This window comes from Monopterus albus, unplaced genomic scaffold (genome assembly GCF_001952655.1).
Source record: "Monopterus albus unplaced genomic scaffold, M_albus_1.0 scaffold17.1, whole genome shotgun sequence".
Classification (NCBI taxonomy): domain Eukaryota; kingdom Metazoa; phylum Chordata; class Actinopteri; order Synbranchiformes; family Synbranchidae; genus Monopterus; species Monopterus albus.
This window is the reverse complement of record NW_018127897.1, coordinates 4,278,048-4,302,402: the sequence shown is the minus strand read 5'-3', so window position 1 is coordinate 4,302,402 and position 24,355 is coordinate 4,278,048. Positions and strand designations below refer to the sequence as shown.

At 40.4% G+C, this 24,355-nt stretch overlaps 1 protein-coding gene and 1 long non-coding RNA gene across 3 annotated transcripts in view; one reads left to right on the top strand and one right to left on the bottom strand.

Moving 5' to 3' along the window:
- Positions 1 to 1,327: 1,327 nt before the first annotated feature.
- Positions 1,328 to 6,442, bottom strand: LOC109955844 (uncharacterized). The gene is made up of 3 exons (XR_002274343.1): positions 4,932 to 6,442; positions 1,613 to 1,683; positions 1,328 to 1,502 (listed from the first exon to the last, which is right to left on the bottom strand). It is a non-coding gene; the product is annotated as an uncharacterized LOC109955844 (long non-coding RNA).
- Positions 4,211 to 24,355, top strand: part of cskl (c-src tyrosine kinase-like) — a 57,189-nt gene continuing 37,044 nt past the window's right edge. Inside the window, exon 1 of one of the 2 annotated variants that reach the window (XM_020592388.1) lies at positions 4,211 to 4,548. The gene's annotated coding sequence lies outside the window, so the exon portion shown is untranslated. Of the gene's footprint in view, positions 4,549 to 20,261; positions 20,355 to 24,355 lie in introns of those variants that run through there. The other variant, XM_020592389.1, reaches the window with a different exon arrangement.

Genomic DNA, 24,355 nt, shown 5'->3' with positions numbered 1-24,355 from the left:
GGAATCTACTGAAACGTGTCGAGCTAAGTAACACTCATGATGGGGTTCTGCGTTTGTATACACTACAGTGAACCTGTATTGGAGGTGTGTTCTAGGAGCTAAACTTTGGCACCCCTCAGGAAGGAGTACTACAGTCAAGTACTAGCAACGTGAGAAGGGAGTGGATATGTGTGCCAGAGCAGTCGCTGGTGATTTCTTTAAATGTTCATATCGTCACACACCAAGAATTAGCATTACCAGCACGGTGTGTAAAAACAGCTGACTGCATGTGTGAGAGAGGAGCAGCCCCTCCTTCCTCTAAAACAGACACCAACAGAGAGAAAATACAGTGAAAAAACAAAGCAGTACATTCCGTGTCAACCCCGGAGGCTATGCTTGGTGATGGTTAAGGGAAGTGCGAGGTATACCACTTGTTAGGTTCTGATAGTGGAAATGCAGCAAAAAGTGTATACAACTTCGTGAAACGTTTAGGGACATCATCTGAAAGACTAACCTGTGCAGTAGGGTTGCCCTCTAGCCTGCTGGAAACTCCCAGGAGTTCCTACATGTTGCGTGCGACACCTCTTGTTTTTGAGAGGGAAAGGTTTCCTGTTCTTTGGTGTGTTTTGATAAGAGCTCTGTGATGATGTGAATATGTTTACAAAATGCTGACCACTGTGAGTCTGTCTGTGACCTCTGACCCTGTGGCCATTCAGAGCAGCAGTTAGACTGTTCCTGTTTCCTGCTTTAGCTTGTATGTGGAGTTTAGTCCTGACCCTGTGACACAGAGCACAGCTCAACCTGAAGTTACCCACCAACGCAAATCTGCCATTAATCTGCCCCACAAATGATGTCCATGTCCTCTGTTTTTCAATTAAATTACTACATTTATTTTGTACCTATTCAAATGGATGCATTTTTCAAGTAATGGTGAAGCACATTTCATTGACAAGGTGGCATTACACAGAATCTATATATATGTATATATATGTATTTGTTTGTATGTGGTTCAGCCACTAGTAACTGCTCCGACCAACTTTCTCTCTTTTGCTAAATGTTAGCTTTTCAAGTCTTACCTTAGACTGACTGCTATACACTTTTGAATTTATGCACGTAAGGTTTTCTGAGAGCACTGAAGTCCTTTTATCAAGAACTTTTCACAAAAAATACATTACTTGAAGTAAAAACCTCTGAGTCATAAGATATAAATAACAGCTTTAATAGGTTTTGCAGGGTTCTGACTTAACTAACTTTGCATTTAATGAATTCTTTAATATATTTCATAAAACAGCAGTTTCTGAACACAATTCTCTTTACACTTTGATTACTAATTTGTGATGGAGGGTTAATTAATTAATTCTGATTAATGCAACAGCAGTAGTTGTTCTTCCAGAAATACAGAAATACAAAAATGAAATAAATGAATTTGTGGTGAACAAGACAATAACTGCTCGAAAAATCTTTGAACTTTGTCCTTTAGAGCTTTCCCAAACCAGAAACTGTGGGTGTGCAACACTGGTAGGCTGAGGCAGAAAAGAATAAACTTAATGAATTGGTGCTTTTGCTTTTGTTCTGAATAGGAGATCTGAATATTCATGTAAATGAACTACTTTAAATTTGCCTGAGCCCTTACACTCGGTCCAAAAGGCTGCAGCATCTTTTCCCATGCTTTCTTCGAATAGCTGTTCTTTTTCTTCTCTGCTGCTGCAAAAACAAAATAAAACACCTAAGAAATAGAAATATAAAACATACGGTTCTACATACATGTAATGATTTATATGTAAAGTACCTGGCAAAGCATCTAACTGATATTTATTTAACCTGGACCTTCTAATTAAATACAGATGTTAACATGACAGAGGGTGCTCCATTTTATGCAAATATAATTTCAAAAACACTTGCAAACATTTAAAATGCACAAGAACAAGAACTGGGTCATGGTAATTGACAAAAAACACCACAACAGTTGTTACACCAAAGTGCAGTTTTGAGGCATTCACTGTATAACTGGGTATTTCCATTTAATGCTACCATATACTGCAACTTCACTAGTTTTAGGGAAATATTGTACTTTTTACCTTTTACTCCACTCTATATACTGTATTTGGCAGTTATAGTTATTACCTACTACTTTGGATTTTAGAACGCAAGATATATGACAATTTTATAAACTGTGATGTGTTACCATCTCGAAATGCATTCATTCCCAGAAGCAGCACTGTGCCCATCTTGTTCCAATTGGTTTCACTGTGTAAAGTGTTAATCAGTGTGCAACAGCTCAGCTGTTTCCGTGCAGAAAAACATCCAATTCTGCAAAGCGATGCAGGAGTTGTCTATAGTGAATATCAGTAGAGCCTGCAGGATTGTATTTCATAATGTGCACAAGAACTGTCTATGGCAGCATAAATCTTGTTTTAATGAGAAGCTTTTCTCAATATAATAAGCTATTCTGCTCATTTTTTCAAGACACTTTCATGTTAAAACATTTTTGATATTATTGTGTCTACTGCGTTTTCTCATTTTAATGACATACTGTAGGCTATTTTGTCTATATATATATAATATTTTCGTGTAATAACATGATCCTTGCACGGCTTGGAGTGAGTGCAGCATACACATTGTTTTTGAGCAGCACCTCCGTAGCTCATTCAAATTGCTTGATTTAGCATAATTTAAAAGTGGAATTATTTTACTAATAGTACAAAATAAACCACATGCTTATTCCAGTATTTAGTAAGCAATTTAACTGCAGTTTACTTGACTTTTTGGACTGATGTCTGTGTGGTTATATTCTGCTTTCAGTGACACTGTAAAACATTCATGGGTTTTGGAGTTGCATGCTAAAATCTAGGTGCTGGTCATGGTAATAATATGAATAAAAATTAAGATGACTGCACAAAAGCTCCAATAATATGATTGTATGACCAGCACTTCTTTCTTAAGGCAAATTGAGTACTCGCATGAGACAGCCATATTTTATACACATGTAACACCTAACACCAATCAGTGACATCTTCAAAAGGGTAGACCTGAGTTATTCACAATCACTGAACATTAGAAAAAGTTAATATCACATTTCATTCAATACATATATTTTCTACAAAACATCAAGAGACATAATTAGAACTATACCTTTAAAAAGGTATAGCAAAAATGTGTTCAAATGCCTCAATAACATAGCTTAAAGAGTACAATAAAAACAAGAGCTGCATTTAGTAGCCATTATACAATCTACTATATTGTACACCATAATGTATTTGAAACCGTACAATCAATTCCTATAAGAAGATGAGATGTGGTGCAGATAAAGAATCATCTTAACAATAAGGGGAGAAAACAAAGCTATAATCAATAACACTGTACTATATATATATATCAGCTCATAGTAGGGGTAATTAACCATTTTTGTGGATTCATTGGGAAACGAACAAGGAGACTTTGAGATCAAATTTAATCTTGAGCCCATTGCATTTTTAAACCAACAGCATGCTTTGTAGAAAAAAAAATATTATGTGTATTAAATGTTCTGCTCTCTTAATTTGTAATTTTCAGTTTTTGAGTGTTCAGTGATTGTGACTAATTCAGATGTATCCTTGTGGATTGCTGAAAGTATAGGTGTGCATATGTGTGTGTGTGTGCAGTAAATAAAGTTGTTGGGCATTAATACTGAATTTGCCTTGAGATAGACTAGCTGTGGCAGGAACATGGGTCATGTTGACTTTTGTATTGTGATAGTGGTAATTGGTTAAACATTTATTTAGGAATGTCAACTGTATACTGCAAATTTTGACACAGGGCGCATAAACAAGTGGACTAGGCAGGTTATTATGCAGTGTATAATCCCTGACAAATTTACAGATATTACCACAAACCAAGTACATGAAAATATGGGCCTCTCCAAGACTTATTCTATAATATTTTATATATAACTGGAATGAAAGGGGGTATTTTGTACGAGTAGCTTATAATGTGCCGCTGCCTTTACATATGTTTTTAATTAATGTACAGGATATTCCAACACCAGTCCCCACACCAATTTTCCTCAGGGAGATGTCGACCACACACCTGTGTGGGAGACCGATACAGCACTGAATTTTCCCCTTGGCTCGGTACAGTAATCCTGCTAGTATATTGCAGCATACGTCTTGCCCATCCGTGCTGTAGTACTGCTACACACCATGGTTTTGCCCAGTTTAAGCTGCTGCAGGTAGGGACCTAACTCAGTAACATGTCTGCCATCAGGTGACAGTCTCCCCTGTTGGCCACACGGTTGCGCTCACAGACCGTACGCCAAGTGCCTGTTACTGCGCATGCGTATTCCGTTCACAGAGCAGAGCCCATTTCCTCCAGCAGCAGGCCTCACAGAGCTCCAACATACACAGACGTTTACATACAGTCAAACAGACACATTTGCGGAGTACGAACAACCGTCAAGGGAAAGCCACGTTTGGGATTGTTTAATCTTAACGCCGCGAAAGCTGAATGCCCCCCAGCCGCAGGAGTTGTCCCAATGGGCCTTCGCCGCTAATTTGCAGAAGCGTTTGTTCGACTCCACAGTGGTAGCTTTGGGTGAGTCGTCCACAGAAACGGTTTTGTCTCGTTGTGTTGCTGCTGCAACGTTTTAGACTGGGGAGCTTCATAGCATACGGCACAGGGGAATGTTATTGTTAAGCTGCGCATTGTGTTTTTGTTCTTGAGTCTACTTTACATCCATTGACTGCCTCAAAGTGTTAAAATAATCCGTTTTCATTGTAGGGCTAATCTGTTTGAGAGCATTTTCTGCTACTTAACATAAAGAAACGGCACGAGATCCATTATCGGACATAATTTAAGCTACCTCTGCTGGTTTTCCATCCGTGTCCGCTCCCTACTACATTTATTAGGTTTGACAGCAAAACAACATAAAAAACAAGACAGTTGTTAAATCACACACGTGTTGTTCGTTTACTTACGAATATGTTCATGTTATGGGCAATTTTGCTGCTGTTCCCAAAATCTCCGGGTCACCTCCCTTCTTTCCTCTTCTGGTTCCATAGTAATGGTACTTGAGTATTAGTGTGGAGGGTCCACGGTACTGGAGGGAGGGAGGGAGGGAGGCCCAGACAGCTGGAGTCGGTCACACTGGAGTCCTACAGCACTGTGTTACAGGCGATGCGCCTTTTTACATTCGTGGTGGAACTGGGGGGTATAGGGAGACCACTAGTGTATCGTCGAAATAAAAACCACGTACATATTAAGTTGTGCTAACAGTTCGGTCTGATATTTGGCATTTTTGTGCTGAGTGATGAGGACGAAAAGCTCGAAAAGAAGGATCCTGTCCGAGAATGGACCTATACGTTTTAGCCACCTCCGCGATGTGCTAGAACACAAGACGAGCTGGAGGTTCAGCCTCTTGCATCGAGAAAGCATTGATCCGAATCTCTCCACAGATACTGTTTTAGTATGTGTTCATTATTGCCTGTCTTGGTTTTAGGTGAGTGTCACTGTATATAAATGTGCAGAAGGAGCAGTGCTACTGAAGAGCAGTCCTGTTGATAATGAAGGCCGGTAATTGACAAAACGCTGCTATGATGACACACTGATACTCTTTTTGTCCCACAGTTTTTTTTTCCTTGCATGGCATCGTGGGGTGTACAGAGGTCAGGTTAAGCTACAGAACAGCATTCTGCAGCCCTCAGAGCTCAAGGACACTTAAGCTTGGTGGATACCTGCAAACACAGAACTGTTCAGGTTTAGGAACATAAAATACACTAACAGTAGCTGTGGTGTTGTCACATGTTGGTGGTATTTTGGGGATCAAATCATCATAAAGCCTGCTCTCCATGCAGCTCTTTGGCCTTGTTTGTTAGGTCCTCACTTTGTGCTTAAAGGTCTGACTGAAATGTTGCAATGTACATACCTTTGCAAGCTGTGGCAAGACTGACAGAGGTGTAGTGTCTGTAGTGTATTGTTACTTTAAACAATGTTCCCATGTTCTGTAGGGGGGGACAGATGCTATGATTAGTGTGTTATCCCAGTGTCTGTGCCTGTTAACAGACTTGTTACTGCTCAGAATACCAAATATCAGCACTCCACATCTTGTTGCCTGTTGTGGTAACTGATTGCTAGTCAGTTTGAGGCTGTCCAGCAATTGGATTTGGAGACACTGGCAAGTGGACTGTCTGATTTGATGGATAATTACATTATGCAATCTGCTCATTAGCAGATCAGTTTTGCTTCTTAATTTAACAACACAAAGTTGCAGTTACTTGGTATGCAATGTTCTGCAAGTGTCTCCTTAATTGTGATTACAAAAAACAATCAATAGGTGTCTGCTGTTTATTTTGTGCTATTAAATAGTTATTTCATTTTAATACCCACCTGTCTTTGCTGTTGTGTTAATTACAGTGAATGCAATGCTCACAAAGCAGCAATATGGATCTGGGTTTTCTCTTAGAGAAATCTATTATGAAGATTTGATTGAGTGAGGCGGGGGTGTGAGGCCTTGGCATTCATGTTCCCCAGAGGAATCTGCTGTTTGCAACATGTTAGGAATCCATATGTTGCATCAGTGAGGGCTAACTTGCTGTCCACATGTCCAACATAGCACTGAGTGGTTGCAATTAATGTCTTTTTCTGTTGATGATAAGAATTCAGTAGGCGGTTACAGTTCACCAAATCTGTGGTTCGGTTCAGATCTCTGTCTTTTAGCCTCAGTTCAGTTTATACCTTTTTTCTCTTTTGTAAATTAAAAAAAAAGGTTTGGGGGGCGGGGCCTGGTCTGTTTTTGTTACATCACCAACAGTGTGGAACACTAGAGAGAAGAACACACTTTTACAAGAATCGTGTGGTAAACAGAGGTTAAATTAACTGATAATTTCTAGAAGAACATATAAAACAACTGCACATAAATGATATTTCTTTGTTTTAATGGCATAATCAAGCTGTAAATTACCCAGTTCAATTACAGTTTTTATGATGATTTTATGTCTAGTTTATGATGAAACAGCTTTTCAGATGATGGTCCACAACAACAAAGTAGCTCCAGTCTTAAAATGACCATAAAACACACCAAAAAAGTATCCTCTGTTGTCAGTTTGAAGTATTTGGATTGTTCTGATTTGAACTTCTCAGTGTTTTTAGCAATACCCTTGCTTTAAAAAAACAAAACTGTGTTATTCATGTTCCAGCAGATGGAACAGCAAACCCAGACTGTGGACATTTGGGTTGCAGTTTCGGTTTTAGACCCACTACATCCATAGAATTCAGGTCATTTCTACTATATGTCACAAAATGTTTTAATACAGCACTTAGTATAATGTACCCGTCCTCTGAATGTAGCATGACGTAGCCCTGATCTGGGCAGCCAGACTGTACAGCACTCCATCTGTGAAGTCAGACCCTTCTAGGGTAAGGTGGCAGAAGACTTATCGACTGATTTTTTTGGCTACACTAAGTTCCCTCCCTCCCCTATATTCTCTTTGTCAATAGCTCTCACTGACAGACTGATGGCTAGATCAGAGGTGCAGGTTGATGAGGGCTAGGGGTGACAGGACAAGTCTGGAGGCCAAGCCACATATCGTCTCTCTTGTTTTTAGCAGTGAGTTATGAGGAGGAAAAAAAAAAGAGTCTTGTCTGTTCACAAAGCTGCAAGGAGCTGAGCTCTGTTTCTGTCTTATGGCTCCAAACCTGGCTTATGTGCTCAGCAAGGAAGTAATGGCTCCTCTGTCTGTACATTGACCATCTCATTGCCAGTTTGAAGCCTGTCCAAGGGCCTGTGGAACTCAACACAGTGACCATGTTTAGTTCATTTTTTTCCCTCTAACGTCTCCTCTCCAACATCTGCTTAATCCAAATGTGCAATGACAGAGGAAGGATTTCTCATGATGACTGTGGTGCAGAGCGTAATGCTAAACTGACACTCTTAACAAACTTAATGTCTATCTGATAAGATATGTGCACATTCTGAGTTATGCAGGTTTATTGTAGTTGCAAGATGCAAAGTAAGAAGCAATGAAATGGTCCACTTATTTAGGAACAGTGATGGAAAGTGAAAGTGGCAACAGATCTGCACCTGCACCGTTTCCTCTTTTTAATCTCACACAAAGACAATAGCTACATACAATAGTACTTTACACAGTTTGGGAGGTGTACAACAGTTTTAATTGTCTCTGGGCTGGTAAATGGTAAAGAAGTTCTTTGTGATGTTTGGATACCAGACATTACTAGACACTGCTAGCATTGAAGCAGGTGTAGATACTGTTTATGAGCTTCCATTAAAGCTGCAACTAATGGATTATTTTAATTGTCAGTTAATCTGCCAATTGCTGTTTTCATTAATCACTTACTAGTGTAGTACATAGTGTTAGAAAATATGGAAATACTGGAAATTTATTAATTCATATTGCATATTTAAAAAATATTTGTATTATATTTAGCATATTGTTTTTGTTGATTAAATTTATGAATCAAATTGTTTCACTTAATTGCCATCACAGTGGACATTTCATTTTTCAAAATCTGTCTTTATAATCTTAGAATCCCTTACAGGATGAGTGTTAATCTGTAATGAAGTAAACTTTGATTATATCAGTCCACATATACATTTGGTGCATGACTGCTTTATTTTTATTTATTTAACCTCATGGTGTCACTCCTATATCTTCTTCTCTGTTCAGCACCTGCTGAGCTGTGATGGAGGAAACCGTGATTCCCCCCCTCCCAGTGATCATGCTGCCCAGTAGAATAGTGCCACTGTGACTGGCATCTTGTCTGCAAACTCAGTGAGACCCACTCCATCTGGGCAGCGATCAGTTGGTCAGTCAGGCAGCCTCTTGAAGGCCAGGAGGCAGCCTCCATCAGCATGCCTGCTGGCTAGTTGTACAATGCAAGCTCCACTGACACATGCCCGGTCTTTTACTCCGCCCACAGTCTTCAAAGAGTCACCACTGGGGGCCATTTCAGCCAAGAATAATGAAAATCCGAGGTTTGGCATTATTAGAACATGCTGTTTCAGACAAGTCGGCGTTTGTTTTTGTTTTCTTTCTTTTGCTTTGCACATTGATGCTCCATCAAAAAAGAATGTATGTAGAGTCCACAGCTGTCAACAAACGGTGACTAAAAATCTTTTTTTTAATCTGCATTTTTGTGTGACTGCATGTTTTCTTTTTGTAAGCTACAGTGGTATCATAAAAGGAGCCTCATCTGTCAGATCACAACCCAGGCACCCTCACCAATTCCTGTAACCAGCAGCTGAATTTTCACATTATCTAGATAATGATTTTTCCACCTGAGGTTTAAATGGAATTGTTGATAATACTCCAGGTCTAAGCCATGAACCAAGTAAAGTATGATGTGGCCTATGGGTCCCTGCTCATCCTGCACTAACCACCCTGCTTCCATAGCCACAGCTAGCATGACACAATAGTTTCCTATTTAAATGACAGACAGCTGTATGACATCAGTTTGTGTTTTAGGGTTGTGCAAGTCGGGATTTGAATTAATGAGCAAAAGGAAAAATGTTAGCATAGGGAAAAGGTCTGACACTTCCTCTTTGTGTGGGTCCATGCAACAGAGCTGAGGTGAGGAGCATCTGTCTCACTGCTCCTTCTTCATCTTGTCTCTGCTCATAGAGACCTGAGTTGACAACTCTTGTTTTCTAGTTTCTCTTTCCTTGCTCTTTTTAAGGCTAGTCAGTAGTTAGATTTAAATATCAGTAGCATCAGATTAGATTCTCATCCCCACCTGTTGAGATAGGGATCACCACACCAGGTAAGGTGATTAACCATCCAATGAAATAACTACAGAAAGGAAACCGCTTTGTGGGTCAGTTTGACTTGAACATGTCTAGATCAGCAGTGCTGCTTGCACTCGTACATGTGCCCTGGATTTAACTTTTAAATCTTCGGCTGAATTTTGACTTCAGTGAGCTACTGTTATCCAGTGGTTCTTACTGGAAAAGGCTCAGAAGTTTCCCACTCTTTGCTCCAAAGATTTTTTATTTTTATTTTTAGGAAATACTGATGATAACCAAGACAGTACTTTTCTCCCAGCTGGCTCAACCTTCATATTAAAGGTCATATTATTAAACATTTTTTAAACCTTGGTTGGTCAGTATAATGGATACTGCTCCCTGAGATGATTAAGATGTGTTAGCTGGGTTTTTCTCTCCAGTTAATATTGAAGCAACTGCTTTGTTAATACAGTATTTTTATGCCTCTGCACCAGTGACTGCCATGATCAGATGTGATATTTTTGTGTCCGTCTGTCCCATTGTCATGACTGATATCTCAGTATCGCCTTCAGGGAATCTCATCAAATGTGTCAAAATGTCCACTTGAATTCAGGGATGGAGTGCCAAAGCTCTCCATCAGTCAAAATGAAGACAGCTTGTTTCTCACTGGAAATTATTCACTAGAATTCCTTCTAAGTCCATCCATCCATTATCTATACCGTGTATCCCTGAAGAGGGTCATGGGGGGCTGGATCTCAGCTACACTGAGCAAGAGGCGGGGTACACCCTGGACAGGTCACCAGTCTGTCACAGGGCTGGTGCTTAGAGACACACCCACATGCTTCTACAGGCAATTTAGTCACCAGTCAACCTAAGCTGCATGTCTGTGGGAGGAAGCCGGAGTACCCAGAGAGAACCCGCACAGGGAGAACATGCAAATTCCACATAGAAAGGAAACTTCCTGCTGTGAGATGACCGTGCTAACCACTGTGCCAGCATGCTGCCACCTTCTAAGTCTTTACTGGTTAATATTATGAGTCTGGACAGACAGACAGACAGGTAGATTGCCAATCAGTGATGTGCCATTCCACATTTTCTTTAGTTCCAATCCAATCCAATTCTGATACACAAATGCCAATTCTGATAAAGGAGTTCTTTCATTGTAATAAAACAATAAACACTAATAAACAAAATATTAAATACGGGTAATGATGGATGAGAGTTGTCTTCCCTGGTAGGCTAGTGGTTAAGGTGCAGCGCTCTTGTTGAGAATTTTATGCATAGTGTGATGCCAGTGTTCAGGCCAAGGTATAGCTGATAAAATATCAAATTGGTCTCTCTCTCTCAACCTAGGTTCACTAGATAAACCAAAAGAGGACCATACTAAAGACCCATACTAATATGTCATTTACAAACCCCAATTCCAATGAAGTTGGGACATTGTGTAAAACGTAAATAAAAACAGAATACAGTGACATATTTAATTGAATACACCACAAAGACAAGATATTTAATGTTCAAACTGAAACTTTGTTTTTTGCAAATATTCACTCATTTTGAAAATGATGCCTGCAACACGCTCCAAAAGAGGTGGGACAGGGGCAACAAAAGATTGGAAAGGTTTAGGAATGCTCAAAAAACACCTGTTTGGAACATTCCACAGGTGAACAAGTTTATTGGAAACAGGTGAGCTTCATGACTGGGTATAAAAGGAGCATCCCAAAAGGCTCAGTCATTCACAAGCAAGGATGGGGTGTGGTTCACCACTTTGTGAACAACTGTGTGAGCAAATAGTTCAAGAGTTTAATAGCATTTCTCAATGTACAATTGCAAGGAATTTAGGTATTTCATCATCTACAGTCCATAATATCATCAAAAGAATCAGAATCTGGAGAAATCTCTGCACGTAAGCGGCAAGGCCGTAAGCCAACACTGAATGCCTGTGACCTTCGATCCCTCAGGCGGCACTGCATTAGAAATATTATTTACGTTTTACACGATGTCCCAACTTCATTGGAATTAGGGTTTGTATATTAGGGGCTTTCCAGTCTACCTCTACTGTCTCTGATTGCTCTGTGACCTGGCCCACACGCTATAGCACCTGTCTCCTGCCTCACCAAAGTTGTGGAAGTAGTGCAGTCAGTGTGAAGTTGGTAGTGTTTTTCTCCATTTGTAGAGAGATTAAACATTACAACAATAATAGTGACTATCCTAAAAAGAACAAAGGATGAATCACTGATGATGATGATGATGACAGTGAATTTTGTCCCGGCAGGGAGGCTCCAGTGCTTCCTCTTTTATCTGTTGTTTGATGCACTCCAGAGTAGTTTTGTGTACTTCAAAGACACTTAAATATTTCTCCTTTAGTGATGTCACAGTATGTTGAAAAGTAGAGTGACCTGAATTAGGTCTACTTTAATAAAGGGTTTCCTTTTTATGGAGGATTTTAGTGGATCTTTTCTGTGTGTAGAACTCCCCTCGGGCTATTTTAATAAATGCATTATTTTTACCCCTGATGTTTTCCAATGAGAGATGAAGCAAGGAGATGTGTGTAGTGTAGAAATGTTTATTGTTGACTGTGGCCTACATCTGAGCATGTTTGTGATAGACCAGTTTATGAGGCCCTTAATTTACTGGAAGATATTTAACTTGATAGATGAATCTACAGTATAACTAGATAAGTAATGATGTATCTAGAGGTAGAGGGATGTGCTACTGCTTTAGGTCCTCCATTTTATCATCCACACAAGTGCTACGATCTGTGGGTCAAACCTTTTGAAACAGCAGTGAAAATGTAAGGATAAATAAACTTGCTGCATTTAACACTGATTGGCACCTAAAATGTAAAATAATGTTTCTTTTTAATTGAGGAAGCCACCATCAATCTGCCCAATAGCTGATACCAGTGCAGCAGCTACTTTTGCTGAGGTCCATTCAAGTCATCCACTGTAGCCAGTAGACCTGCTCTGCACGTGGAACAATGAGACCTGGATGACAATTTATAATGTACATCTAGCTAAGCAAGTGCAGTCATATACAGCTGTCAATACATTCTCTCTTAATAAAGCTGATAATGTTCAGTCTTTGTTGAAAGTGTTTTCTCAAGGTGTTAAATCAAATGTATGGTCCTTCTAGAGGCTGCAGCTTGTGCCTCTGTTGAATTGTATTGCATTATCCTGACATTTCTTTCTGATATTTTGTCCACCCCATTTATATCAGTGAGGCAAAGCTCAATAACAGTAATACCTCTCAGTTGTATGCAGCACAGTTCAACAGCAGCAACTACAACCACAGCCACCAAAATGATCATACAGTTGAATCAAGGGGTGAGATCGTATGAAGGTCAACAAGGGAGCAATTTGATGTTGGTAACTCAGTAAAGAAAGTCACTTTTGGCTTTTCCCGTTTTTAGGGGTCGCCACAGCGAATCGTCACACTGACCACTCGCATGTTGACATTTGGCACGTGTTTTTTTTTTTACGCCAGATGCCCTTCCTGACGCAACCTGGATTCGAACCCGTGGCGCTGCGCCGAGAGCGCTGCACCTTAACCACCAACTCAGTATAATCAGAAATTCCAGTTAATGTCTTTTTCATGCTGTAGTAGCCAAATTGTGCAGTTTGACACAAGCTAATGACACTCAGTTGTAAAACACAACAGCTGTCTAAGTGATCTGCTGTTCACTGAAACAGCTGTTTCCATGGAATATCAAAATATAACACCACTAATGAATTATCAATCTTTTACTATTGAAATTAAAAATATTAAGAAAAACAATGTCTGTCCCTGGAATAAAATGTCGACCGGCTGTTCCTTATCTCAGTAAAGTCCTCAGCTAGGATGAAGCTCATTTTCAGAATATTAATATGCATGTTAACACATGGTTTCTCTGCTTAGCCCATTATGTGAAAAAGTAATATTATTTTGCCATCATTGTTAAAGGTTCTCCCTGGAAATCATTTAGCTAAGTGATGAGCCATCCAGATCTCACTGTATCTGGGTTCTTGATGAACATAGTTAGCATGTGGTGGCCTAAACATGATCCACATCAAATACTGCACATGGCATTTGTTGCTGTGGTTTAGTAATGTTTTATTTCATACATGTATTACAACCCCAAATGAAAGGGAACGGCAACATCATACTGTGGTAAATGCTTTTCTGTCCCAGCTTTTTTTGGAACGTGTTGCAGCCTCAGAACTGAAGTGAGTGTTTATTTTGACCAAAGAATAAAATTGATGAGGTATTACATCAAATAATGTGCTGCTGCATTGTTTTTGATGTAATACAAGACACAGATGATTTACACATCACTATTTTCAGTTTTAATTTTGATTCTACATACTGTCCCAACTTTTTCTGATTTGGGGTTGTGTAAGTTGACACACGTTTCTCTGCCTTTCAACATAAAGTGTGTTTGTTCAATCTTTGGTTCCTAGAATTTGTGTCAGTCAGCTAAGGAAATGGCAGTTAAGTCTTTGTTGTGATTATAGTTGACACTGGCATTGCTAAACCACCAACTTTTGTTCCTTTCCTCTCACTCCCTTGTTCATAATTCACATTTCACTTTCACACAGGGTCTATAGTGCCTCTTCTCTTACCTACTCCAGCTGAAGCACACATGTTCACTCAGATCCATTCAGACCCCTAGATTACTTTGTCAGTCTCTGTCTTTCTCTCTCTGCCTCCACACACACACACACACACACACACACACACCATTTGCTATTCTTGCTGCTGATGTCTAGGCCTCTGAGTAGACTGTGTTGGTAGTTAGCATCTGAGAAAAATAAAGCCACCCATTTCAAATTTCTGCAAGGCTCCATCTTGAGTCTTCTAGGAACATAAGAATGTACCAACCTTTTAGGAAACGTAGACCCCTCCCTGCATATTCTTTAACTTGTTTCAGTGTTAATCTCATTGTGCTTGGGTAAATGTTTGTAGATTATTTATTGTTGTCAGTTATGCTTCCTACTTGTAGGTCACCCAGCCAACCAGAGGGCATGTTGCCACTACGATGCTATTGCAGCAGTAAATTATGTTTTGATGTTAAGCCATGTTCTTGGACCAGTCTTGGACACAGCTACACCTGCATAGCCACTGAATGGTATGTGGTTTATGGATCCTGGCTTAAGTCGTATTCTGCTACTTTTTAAGATCCTGTGTCACGCTGTGTTTTAACTGTAAAATGCTATGTATGTTCAGGATGCTTGACGATACCTGGATTATAGAAAATGAATCAACAATATTTTTGATAGCTCAAAACACGATGCGGGCAGTGCAGTGGTTAGCGCTGTCACATCACAGCAAGAAGGTTCAGGGTTTGAGCCCGGGCCTTTCTGTGTGGAGTCCGCAAGTTCTCTCTGTGCCTGCGTGGGTTTTCTCCGGGTGCTACAGCTTCCTCCCACTCTGTAGTAGTGAGTGTGAGTGGTTGTTTGTCTACATGTCAGCCTTGTGACAGATTATTGACCTGTCCAGGGTGTACCCCGCCTCTTGCTACAATGTCAGCCAGGATTGGCTCCAGGCAGCTTCTACTCCTAAGCATGAGTAAACATGAGTTTATTTAGACAGCTAATTTTACTGTGGAAACCAACCGCCTAACGTGGGTGCCGCAGAAAGCATCATAGATACTTGCCACTTTCACACTGTGAATCTGTACATTTGCAGTCACATACAGGTGTTTTAAAGTGAGTAAAACAGTGATTGCTGTATTTTGGCCACTAATTTTCTAGTAACTGCATTCAATGCAGTGATGTATTATAGGATCCAGACAGCAGAAGGAACATAAATAGAGCGACACCACTTCCTGGCTATTGGCTGTCAGTTGAAAAGCTGCTGACCAATGAGGAGGCAGCCCTGTAACACCCGCCCACAGGAGAGGTTTATTCCAGAACTCTCTCATTTTCTATACCGCTTAGTCCCAAACGGGGTCGTGGGGGCTGGAGCCAATTCCAGCTAGCATTGGGCGAAAGGCAGGGTACACCTTGGACAGGTCATCGGTCCATCGCAGGGCCAACAGGCAGACGAACTGTTCCAGAACTGACACTGATGAAAACACTGAAAAATTGAGCAATTAAACTGAAAAATGTGGTGGTGAAACTGAAAATCTGAGTGCCTGTTGTGTAACTTGTGTAATTCGCCTTATTGATATGAATGAGAAGGGCAGCATTTTTTCACAGTGTCTGAACGCTGCCTTAGTGCTTCTCCATTACCTTGGGATGACCCTTAGTGTTGCAAACCTTCCAGGTGAAGATGCAAAGTTGGGTAGTGTGAATAAGGAAAAGATACATACAGATAGGGGTTTGTATTATAACATGATATAAAATTTGTTGTTACTGGCCAATAGTGAACATATCTTGAGATCTTCATTTATGATCGTACTGCCTAGCCCTATTTAAGCAGACTTTTCTGTGAGACTATATGCCTGTCCCTGGGCTGTGAGAGTGAACAGGGTTATTACTGCATGCAGTGTGTTTGTGAGGCTGTTGTGAATTTACTGAAGAAATTTCTGAGAACTGCTCTCCACAGGCAAGATTTGCAGTTGCTGCCTCTGCAAACATTGGCTTTGCATTAGCAGAAATTCTCCACTGTGATGCCTCTCATGTGTCTTGCTGTCTCACCCACACTATTGCCATCACCTATCACCCAGTGTCCTCATCTACAACTGAACACAGGCTTTGGATTTTCTGCCCAAGTGCAATTTTTCAGCCTACACTAGAACACACACTTTCAAATACTTGAACACAGCTGTATGTTCTTTTAGTTTACATGCATTTGTTCATTGTTTTCCTGTTTTCTTGTCTGACACCAGAGACTGGTTTTCAGGTTGTGTTGGTTGGTTTGTGTGTGGGGAGGCGGCGTGGTTTTCTGCTTTGATTAAAAGAGGTGTGGAGTGTAGGAGAATCTGTCTTCTTGGTAAGGTGCTCCATGCAGCAAATGTAAAGCTGGTGATTAGAGTCACAGTTGTTTGTGTGCTTGTGGTTGTATGTGTGAGGTGATTTAATAGACCTTAAAACTAGGGCATCCTCTTTATAGGGAAAAGTGACAATACATTCTTCAGTGTTTTATCTCTGATGCACACACATCGAAATAGACAAACACCCAGCCTTCAGACTTTTGTGTAACAGCATCAAAGTAGCATTTGAGGGATTTACAACTGTCAGGCAGTTCTCCATTCAGCTAATTAGGCTACATCTTAACCTAGTCTATAAAAAGAAGCTAATGACCTAGTTACCATTGTCTCTAGGGTTGCACTGATGAGGCTGATACAGTAGTGATTATTAAGTGACTATTTTGCTAGATATTGAGTGGACAGTTCACTACTTTCTCAAAACTGAATGTTCTTGTATTTTATACCAGTGTATTGAAATTTTCTGCAGCTGTTTTTTTTTAATATAAAGTCATTTTTAACATTGTTTAAGTGCTTGTAATGATTATTAGTCACTGACTCTGAAATGGTGATACAGGGCTCCAGGCTAACATTTCATAGTCTCTGAGATGGTCGCACCACCTCAGTTTTACAACATCATACAAAAGAAGCTGTAGTTTTTGCAAATTACTTTAATGTGCATAGCCTCTAGTTATAATAAATTTAGAGAGAGGGGGACTTATGAAACACAATAACTGGGAAAATCACTTCGCCTAAGCCTACGTTTCCATTCTCAGTTGAGATCATGCTGCAGCATTTTGTATACAGTAAAGCCTTTTTCTGACATGAGATACATAACATTGCTGCTTCATCAGTCTGTTAAAGCAACAGACATAGGGCACTTTTACGTTATGTTCCCCAGGACATAAGTCAGACATTCAGGACTGTCTACAAAGTGCAACAGTGAAAAGACATAATACAAAAATATTTACTCTTAGTATAGCCCCTGGTGTCACCAAAATCACTTAGCACATCAGTGGTATTCTATTGGTTATACCACAACACTTAGTTTGGCAGCCCAACACTGTATATCGCCAGCTTTAAATCGGTCAGTTTAAATCTTGCATCATATGCAGCTGTTTTTTAAAATTGATTTTTAAATGTTCAGAAATATGTTCCTCTCACTCTTTTGCATTTGAATACTGATGTTAATGTGACCGAAATCATCTGCGAAATTCATGCCAGTTGATTTTCTGACAGTCAAGGCTATAAAGTGTTATAAAAAAAGATTGTATAGTCAAGCTGAACAGCCGAATCCAGTTAGACTGATAAAATTATTAGTCGGGTACAGCCCTAGTGGATATGCAAGCAAGAATGTGCGTGTGTTAAATGTCTGTGCACATAGTACTGAATGTGCACGCACACGCATTTTCACTTCCTGTGTGTGAGCACGTGCATGTAGTTCAGTCTAAGCTGGCATACTGCCTGTATCCCACAGTAGAAAGTGCCCCATACTGTTAGTTAATGTAAGTCTGTGGTTGTGAATCAATAATTGAGAAAGCTGGCATAGCCTAGTGGAGCTTCTATTATTCATGGATGGCAATGGAACCAACAGATGACTGCTGTTAATATTAAGGGCCAGCAGATAAAGTCCTCTGCCAAGAGACCAGGCAGCCTTCATCACTTCCATGTCTGTTTCTGTCCTCCATCCTCTGCACTCACCACTCCTTTTCTCTTCTCAAACTCTCCCGGTCTTTGTCCTCTCCATCTGTAATTGTCTCTTTCTCTCTCACTTTGTATCATCTGTACCTCCCTTCCTACATCTCCCTGTGTCTCGGTTTGTTGGGCTGTATAGTTCTGTTTCCTTTTCACTCTGTCTCACTGTGATGTTTTAATTCAAATAAGCTTCTTTGACACATGATGTTTCTTAGATGAGCAAACACTGAAATGGTAAGATTAATTTGCAGGTTGAAAATGTTACACATTAGAAAACATAAGATTTTCAGATGAGCCTGAAATGTAGCTCAAACATAATTACTTGGATTATAATAAATATTAGGGCAGCTTCAGTCAAGTTTCCTTTATAGCTAGTAATCATGTTTGCTATGTATTGTGTTTCCTTCTATGTATAGCAGTACCAGCTGTGCAGCAATTAGTTTTCCAGGGCGCCAGATTAGGACCACACTGTCTACCATTGTTGACAACCTGGGGAACCTTGTATCTCATTTTTCACAAATAAGCAAAGTTCTGTTTTGTCTGTTCTTGTGTTCTCCTTTGGGCAAGCAGGTCTGTCTTTATCTGCCATCTTTGTAGAGATATTGTGCTAGTAGTCTGTTACTTTCTCAAATTTGGGATTACTCATTCCTCAGATAATTTCTTAATTTCAGCTAAAATAGTATTGCAGCATCCTTTTGCTATTTGGATTTACTTTTAGCCTCTCCCTTCCTTTTCACCCTATATGCCTCTTTTGTCCTTCGGATCTCTTTTTACTCCCCTGAGTCAGATTTTTCTCCATGGTGTCAGTGCTGCTGTCACTGAATGCTTGTTTTATTAAAGAGATTTGGAGCTCCAGTGACCACTAATGCTGCTGCCATATTGTACCAGCACCCTGCTGTGCCTGCTGCTAATGACATTCTTTGTGTCTCCATCCCAAAGCTTTGCCTTCTCATTTCCTCCTCCTTCCTCCTCTGGTCTGAATGGAGAAGTTGTCATGTGTTGCCATCAAAGGAGGAGGTGAGACCATGAAAGCAGCAGCAGGCAGCTTCTGCCCTTCCTCCTCACTCATTCTCTTTCACCCCCTGGGATGTTTGAAGCCACTTCAATAGGTGTGTGTGTATGTGTTTGGGAAACAGTATACATTACGCCACCGTTGAAGAATGTGTATGTATGTATATGCAAATGGCAGCATGTGTTAGGAGGATGCAGACATTGTGTATACTTTTGCAGTGGTATGTATATTAGCAGTGCAACTTCAGTAATATTGACTGGATATGCGAGGGCTGAAGAGTGCATGTGCACCAGCCAGGCAGATGTCCTGTCAGAAAAACACTGAGCCTCCCAGAATCCCCTGCCCCTGGGTCTTATCAGCCTGCATCTCCTCAACCTCCCAGCACTCCCGTCAACACGTTTCTCTGCCTCCCCGTATCATTTTGCCCATGACAGTTTGCATTCCAGCCAGAGCCGTCAGTCTGTCCTTCTGTTCCCTTCACAGGACCATGCATACTTCCACCAGCAAGATTCATCTCACTCATAATTGAACCAAGTCACATACTCCATTCTTACAGTACTTCTAAGCATGGTTCACTTCCTCTTAATTCCTTAACCCTCAGTGTAAACCTGTGATGACCTTGGCATCTTATTATTTTTCAAGACACTTTGGTTTTATTTACTATTAAATATAAGCTATTGAACCTTACAACAACTCTCCTGCTGTCTTTCTTTCCCACAGTCTGATGAAACACACTTATTGGTGCATTGACATTTGGACGGCATGGTGAAACAGTGCTTCACAGCAAGAAGATTCCAGGTTCAATCCCTGGCCGACCCTGTGCCTTTCTGTGCAGAGTTTGCATCTTCTCCCTGTGTCTGCGTGGGTTCTGTCCGGGTACTCCGGCTTCCTACCACAGTCCAAAGACATGCAGCTTAGGTTTGACTGGTGACTCTAAATTGCCCATAGGAGTGACTGTGGGTGTGTGGTTGTCCGTCTCTAAGTGTCAGCCCTGTGGTAGACTGGCAACTCACCCAATGCCACCTGAGAGTGGCTCCAGCCCCCTGTGACCCTCTTCAGGATAAGTGGTATGGATAAATGGGTGACACTTTCCTTTATCATTATTGTTCTGTTTTATTTATTCTGAAATTTTGCAAGTGCATTTTCAGTCTTTGAGAGTAATCATAAGTTGAGAGGAATTTAATTAATGTGAATGAGCTCAGTTTTTAAAGAAACAATATAGATTTTATGCAAGAAACTCTACGTATTCACCCTGCTGAGTACTACTCAACCAAAGTCAGATATTTTGTTATGTGGCTCTGGATGTAGTTTTTAAGTAGTCTGAGAAAATAACCCCAAAGATTTCATTTTCGGAGCGATCAGGGAGAGACGCTGTTAAATTCCATTACTGTAACAATACAGGATATCTCAGTGTGTGGTGCCTAAATTTTGACCACACTTTGTTTAATCTGTTTCTAATAAGGCCCTCCAACTTAAAGTGCCCATGGCATGCTTTTCAGTGTTTTCTGACTTAACTGCAACATTACAATGATGAATTATCATCTTAAACGTGACTAAAAGTAAAAAAAAAAAAAAAAAAAAAAACGAGGTGTACCTATGTTGTTGTACTTTTATGCAGAAGCAGCTTGGTTTATACAATTCTTGTGAACTCTTCCCGGCGAGACTTTTTTTTCCAACTGTGTAAAGTCTTATGCAATAGTTCACGGATTTCCTTGAATGGTCATATACAGGGTAGGCCACGGAAAAGTAGCCCACCTCCGGCGATAGTATGAACGAGCAAGTGGATTGTTTTGGAGACTACCTTTCTGGCCAGTGAAGCCCCCCGTGGAGGTGAATGATCACCTCATCAAGGCTGGATTCCCCCGGAGCACAGTACCTGTTTGTTTTGACTGCTTGAGGCCAGTGTGTCTACTGCATGTGATATGATGCAGGTTGAGGAGCAGATTAACGACCCATGATGTTATTGTCAGCACTACGCTACCTGGTGGAATTAATGTCACTACTTTGGGAATGTATGTGGTCATGTGGGGGAAGATGCAGTGACCACCAGTTGGACTTATTGACCTTGGAGCTACTTGATAAGGAGTGATGTTTCCACTACTCGGTGGGACTTAACATTATGTTTAAAAAAAAAAAAAAAAAAAAAAACAACCGCACATGCTGCATGTCTGTTAATGCCTTGTTTCTGTAGAAAGATTTGTTGTAAGGCTGGGGAAGTTATTATGTTTGCATTATGCTATTAAAATATGGGGTTTCTCAATACCTGCTTTGTTTGTTACAAATCTCTTTTCATCGGTACATATACCGTTGTTTACCTATCTATGGAGGAGAAATTCTAGTTAATTAATGCTGTTATGGTTTGTCCTGCTGTCCACTTTCATATTCTGGCTCAAACATGTCAGGTAGGATTTGAGGTATTGTCATTGTTGAAAACATAGCTTATTTGTCAAAGTGTTTTTGTTTGTGTATTGTTGTAGCTTCCTGACCAGCAACAATTGTGCACGTTCACAAACTATCCTTTCATTTTCAGGAAGAGGCTCTCTTTGTGATATCAGGTTTTATTGTTCTGAAATAATTACACACTATTTGGAGTTATGATGGGGGCCAAGATAATTTAGAGGTACGCAAGATTAAAAAATAAATGACTGCAAATGAGCCATGGGCACTTTAATGAAAATGCAGTACTAACTTGCTGTACTACCCCATTAATATACACACAAGTTAAAGGGAAAACCTGAATAAATGAGTCTCTTTGAGGGTGACAGTGCCCCCATCAATAGGGCACCAGGGTTCTCTACCCAGTTGAGCACCTATGGGAGATTATGGAGTGATGTGTTGGACAGCGTCTCCTCCACCATCATCAGAACACCAAATGAGATTTGTGTTCATACCTCCAGTAGAGCTCAGACACTTGTAGAGTCAATGCCAAGGTGCAATGAAGCTGTTCTGGTTGCATGTGGTGGCCCAACACCTTACTGAGACACTTTGTGTTGGTTGGTCCTTTCATTTTTCACCTGTGTGTATTTGGTGGAAAATTATGTGATTTTACTGAGCCTCCATTTTTTAGTATACAGTCTTGGAAACAGCACCTAACATCGCCAAAATATAAATGTGGAAATCCTTTATGAAAAGTAGTATAAGCAGGCCCAGCCCAAGCAGGCAGACTCATAATGTAGTGTCTGCATAATGTACGTACAGTATGCAGTGATGAAAACGACTGCAGCCTGCCTCCTCCTACATGGATATTGAGCGGATATAAATAGCCAGGGCTGGATGAGTGTGTACTGAGATTGGAATCTAAGTGCACAAAGCTCAACAAAAAGCCACCACCAGTACCCTTCCTCCCTTCTGCTTTCTTCAGTCCAGTAGCCTCCCACAGCTCATTGAGGGGATTCTTCTTTCCCTCTTCCTTTCTTTCTTCCACTTCCTGCTTCTGTAATCTGCCATCAGTGGTGAGCGCAAGCCTGTTGCTTTTCAAAGAGGCAGTCTGTCTGACTGACTGGAGGAGAGGTCTCACTATCACGTTGCTCTATTTTTTTTTTTTCAGTTAGATAAAAATAGTGGACAACGGCTGTGGATTAGGCACAGCATGACTCCTCTGTTTTTCTGCAAATAAAGGGTATGATATTTTTCTTTTGCTCAGTTCAGAATGCCAGTGTTATTTTGTCAGTGATAAATTAATTTGTGGCATCGCTATTGAAGGTTTCTTTTTCCTTTAAATGTAGCCATCGGGTGTGCAGAGGGATAGTGTTAACAGCACAACCTTGTTGCTTAAATTAAAAGTCTTGTGTTTTTCAAACGGTTAATTTCTTTACAGTTTTTACAGTAAATTTCTAACCACTAGGCCGCCCCAGTGATCTTTTTGCTTCTGAATGATTTAGCTAACAAACTCAGACAGCGTCAAGCCGTCATGTGCTATTATATTTTGTTAGAAGGAGCAGGACAAGTGAACATTTGATTCAGTAAGACAGTCAGGTGTTTGTGGCGTACAATTGTTTGTGGTGTACAATTTGTACTTTGAAGGTTGTTAGTTAAAATGTGGTAAAGCTGTGTCATGGAACTGTCATTACCCTTGCATTTGTCTCCTCCCTCAGCAATTAGCAGTGATATACCCTTGTAAACTGACTCCCTCTAGTGTAGCTAGCGGTTGGTGCTAGAAGTTTCTGGTTTTGCTGAGCAGTATTTTAGAGTTGAATAAATGTTTTAAAGGCTGCTAAAGAACCTCAGCCCAGAAGACAGCTACTGAAGCAAAGAGATTACCGGGGACAAGAGTCTTTTGTGGTACAGTGAATATCATCACATCATAACATATCATGACATCACAGATGGCTAAAAATGCTTGATGTTCAAAGTGGTAATGAGTGAGTAAGCGACAGTGTCTCTTGACTTCCTTCACCCCATGACGTTCTCTTACATAACTGACCTTCCTTCAAAGCTCTCTCCTGTCATTCTTCTTGCTCGAGACTTCAGTGGCACCTGCATACATGTGTTTGCACCAGACTACTTACTCCATCTTGCTTTCCTCCTATGACTTCTTCCTGGTATAATCTGGGGGATTTCTTTGAGGAGCATGAATCACTGTCAACATATCAGAGCTTTTAATTTACAGTCAGGGAAAAAATTATTTGAACCCCAGCTGATTTTGTAAGTTTGCCCACTAACAAAGAAATGATCAGTCTACAGTGTCAATGGTAGGTTTATGTGAACAGTGAGACACACAACAATAACAAAAAAATACTCAGAAAAATGCATTACAAAAAAAGTTATAAAGTAATTTGCATTTTCATGAATGAAATAAGTATTTGATTCCTTTGCAAAACGTGCTTTAGTACTTGGTGGCAAAACCTTTGTTGGCAATCACAGAGGTCAGACGTTTCTTGTAGTTGGCCACAAGGTTTGCACACATCTCGGGGGATTTTGACCCACTCCTCCTTGCAGATCCTCTCAAAGTCATTAATGTTTCATGGCTGATGTTTGGCAACTCGAACCTTCAGCTCCCTCCACAGATTTTCTATGGGATTAAGGTCTGGAGACTGACTAGGCCACTCCATGACCTTAATATGCTTCT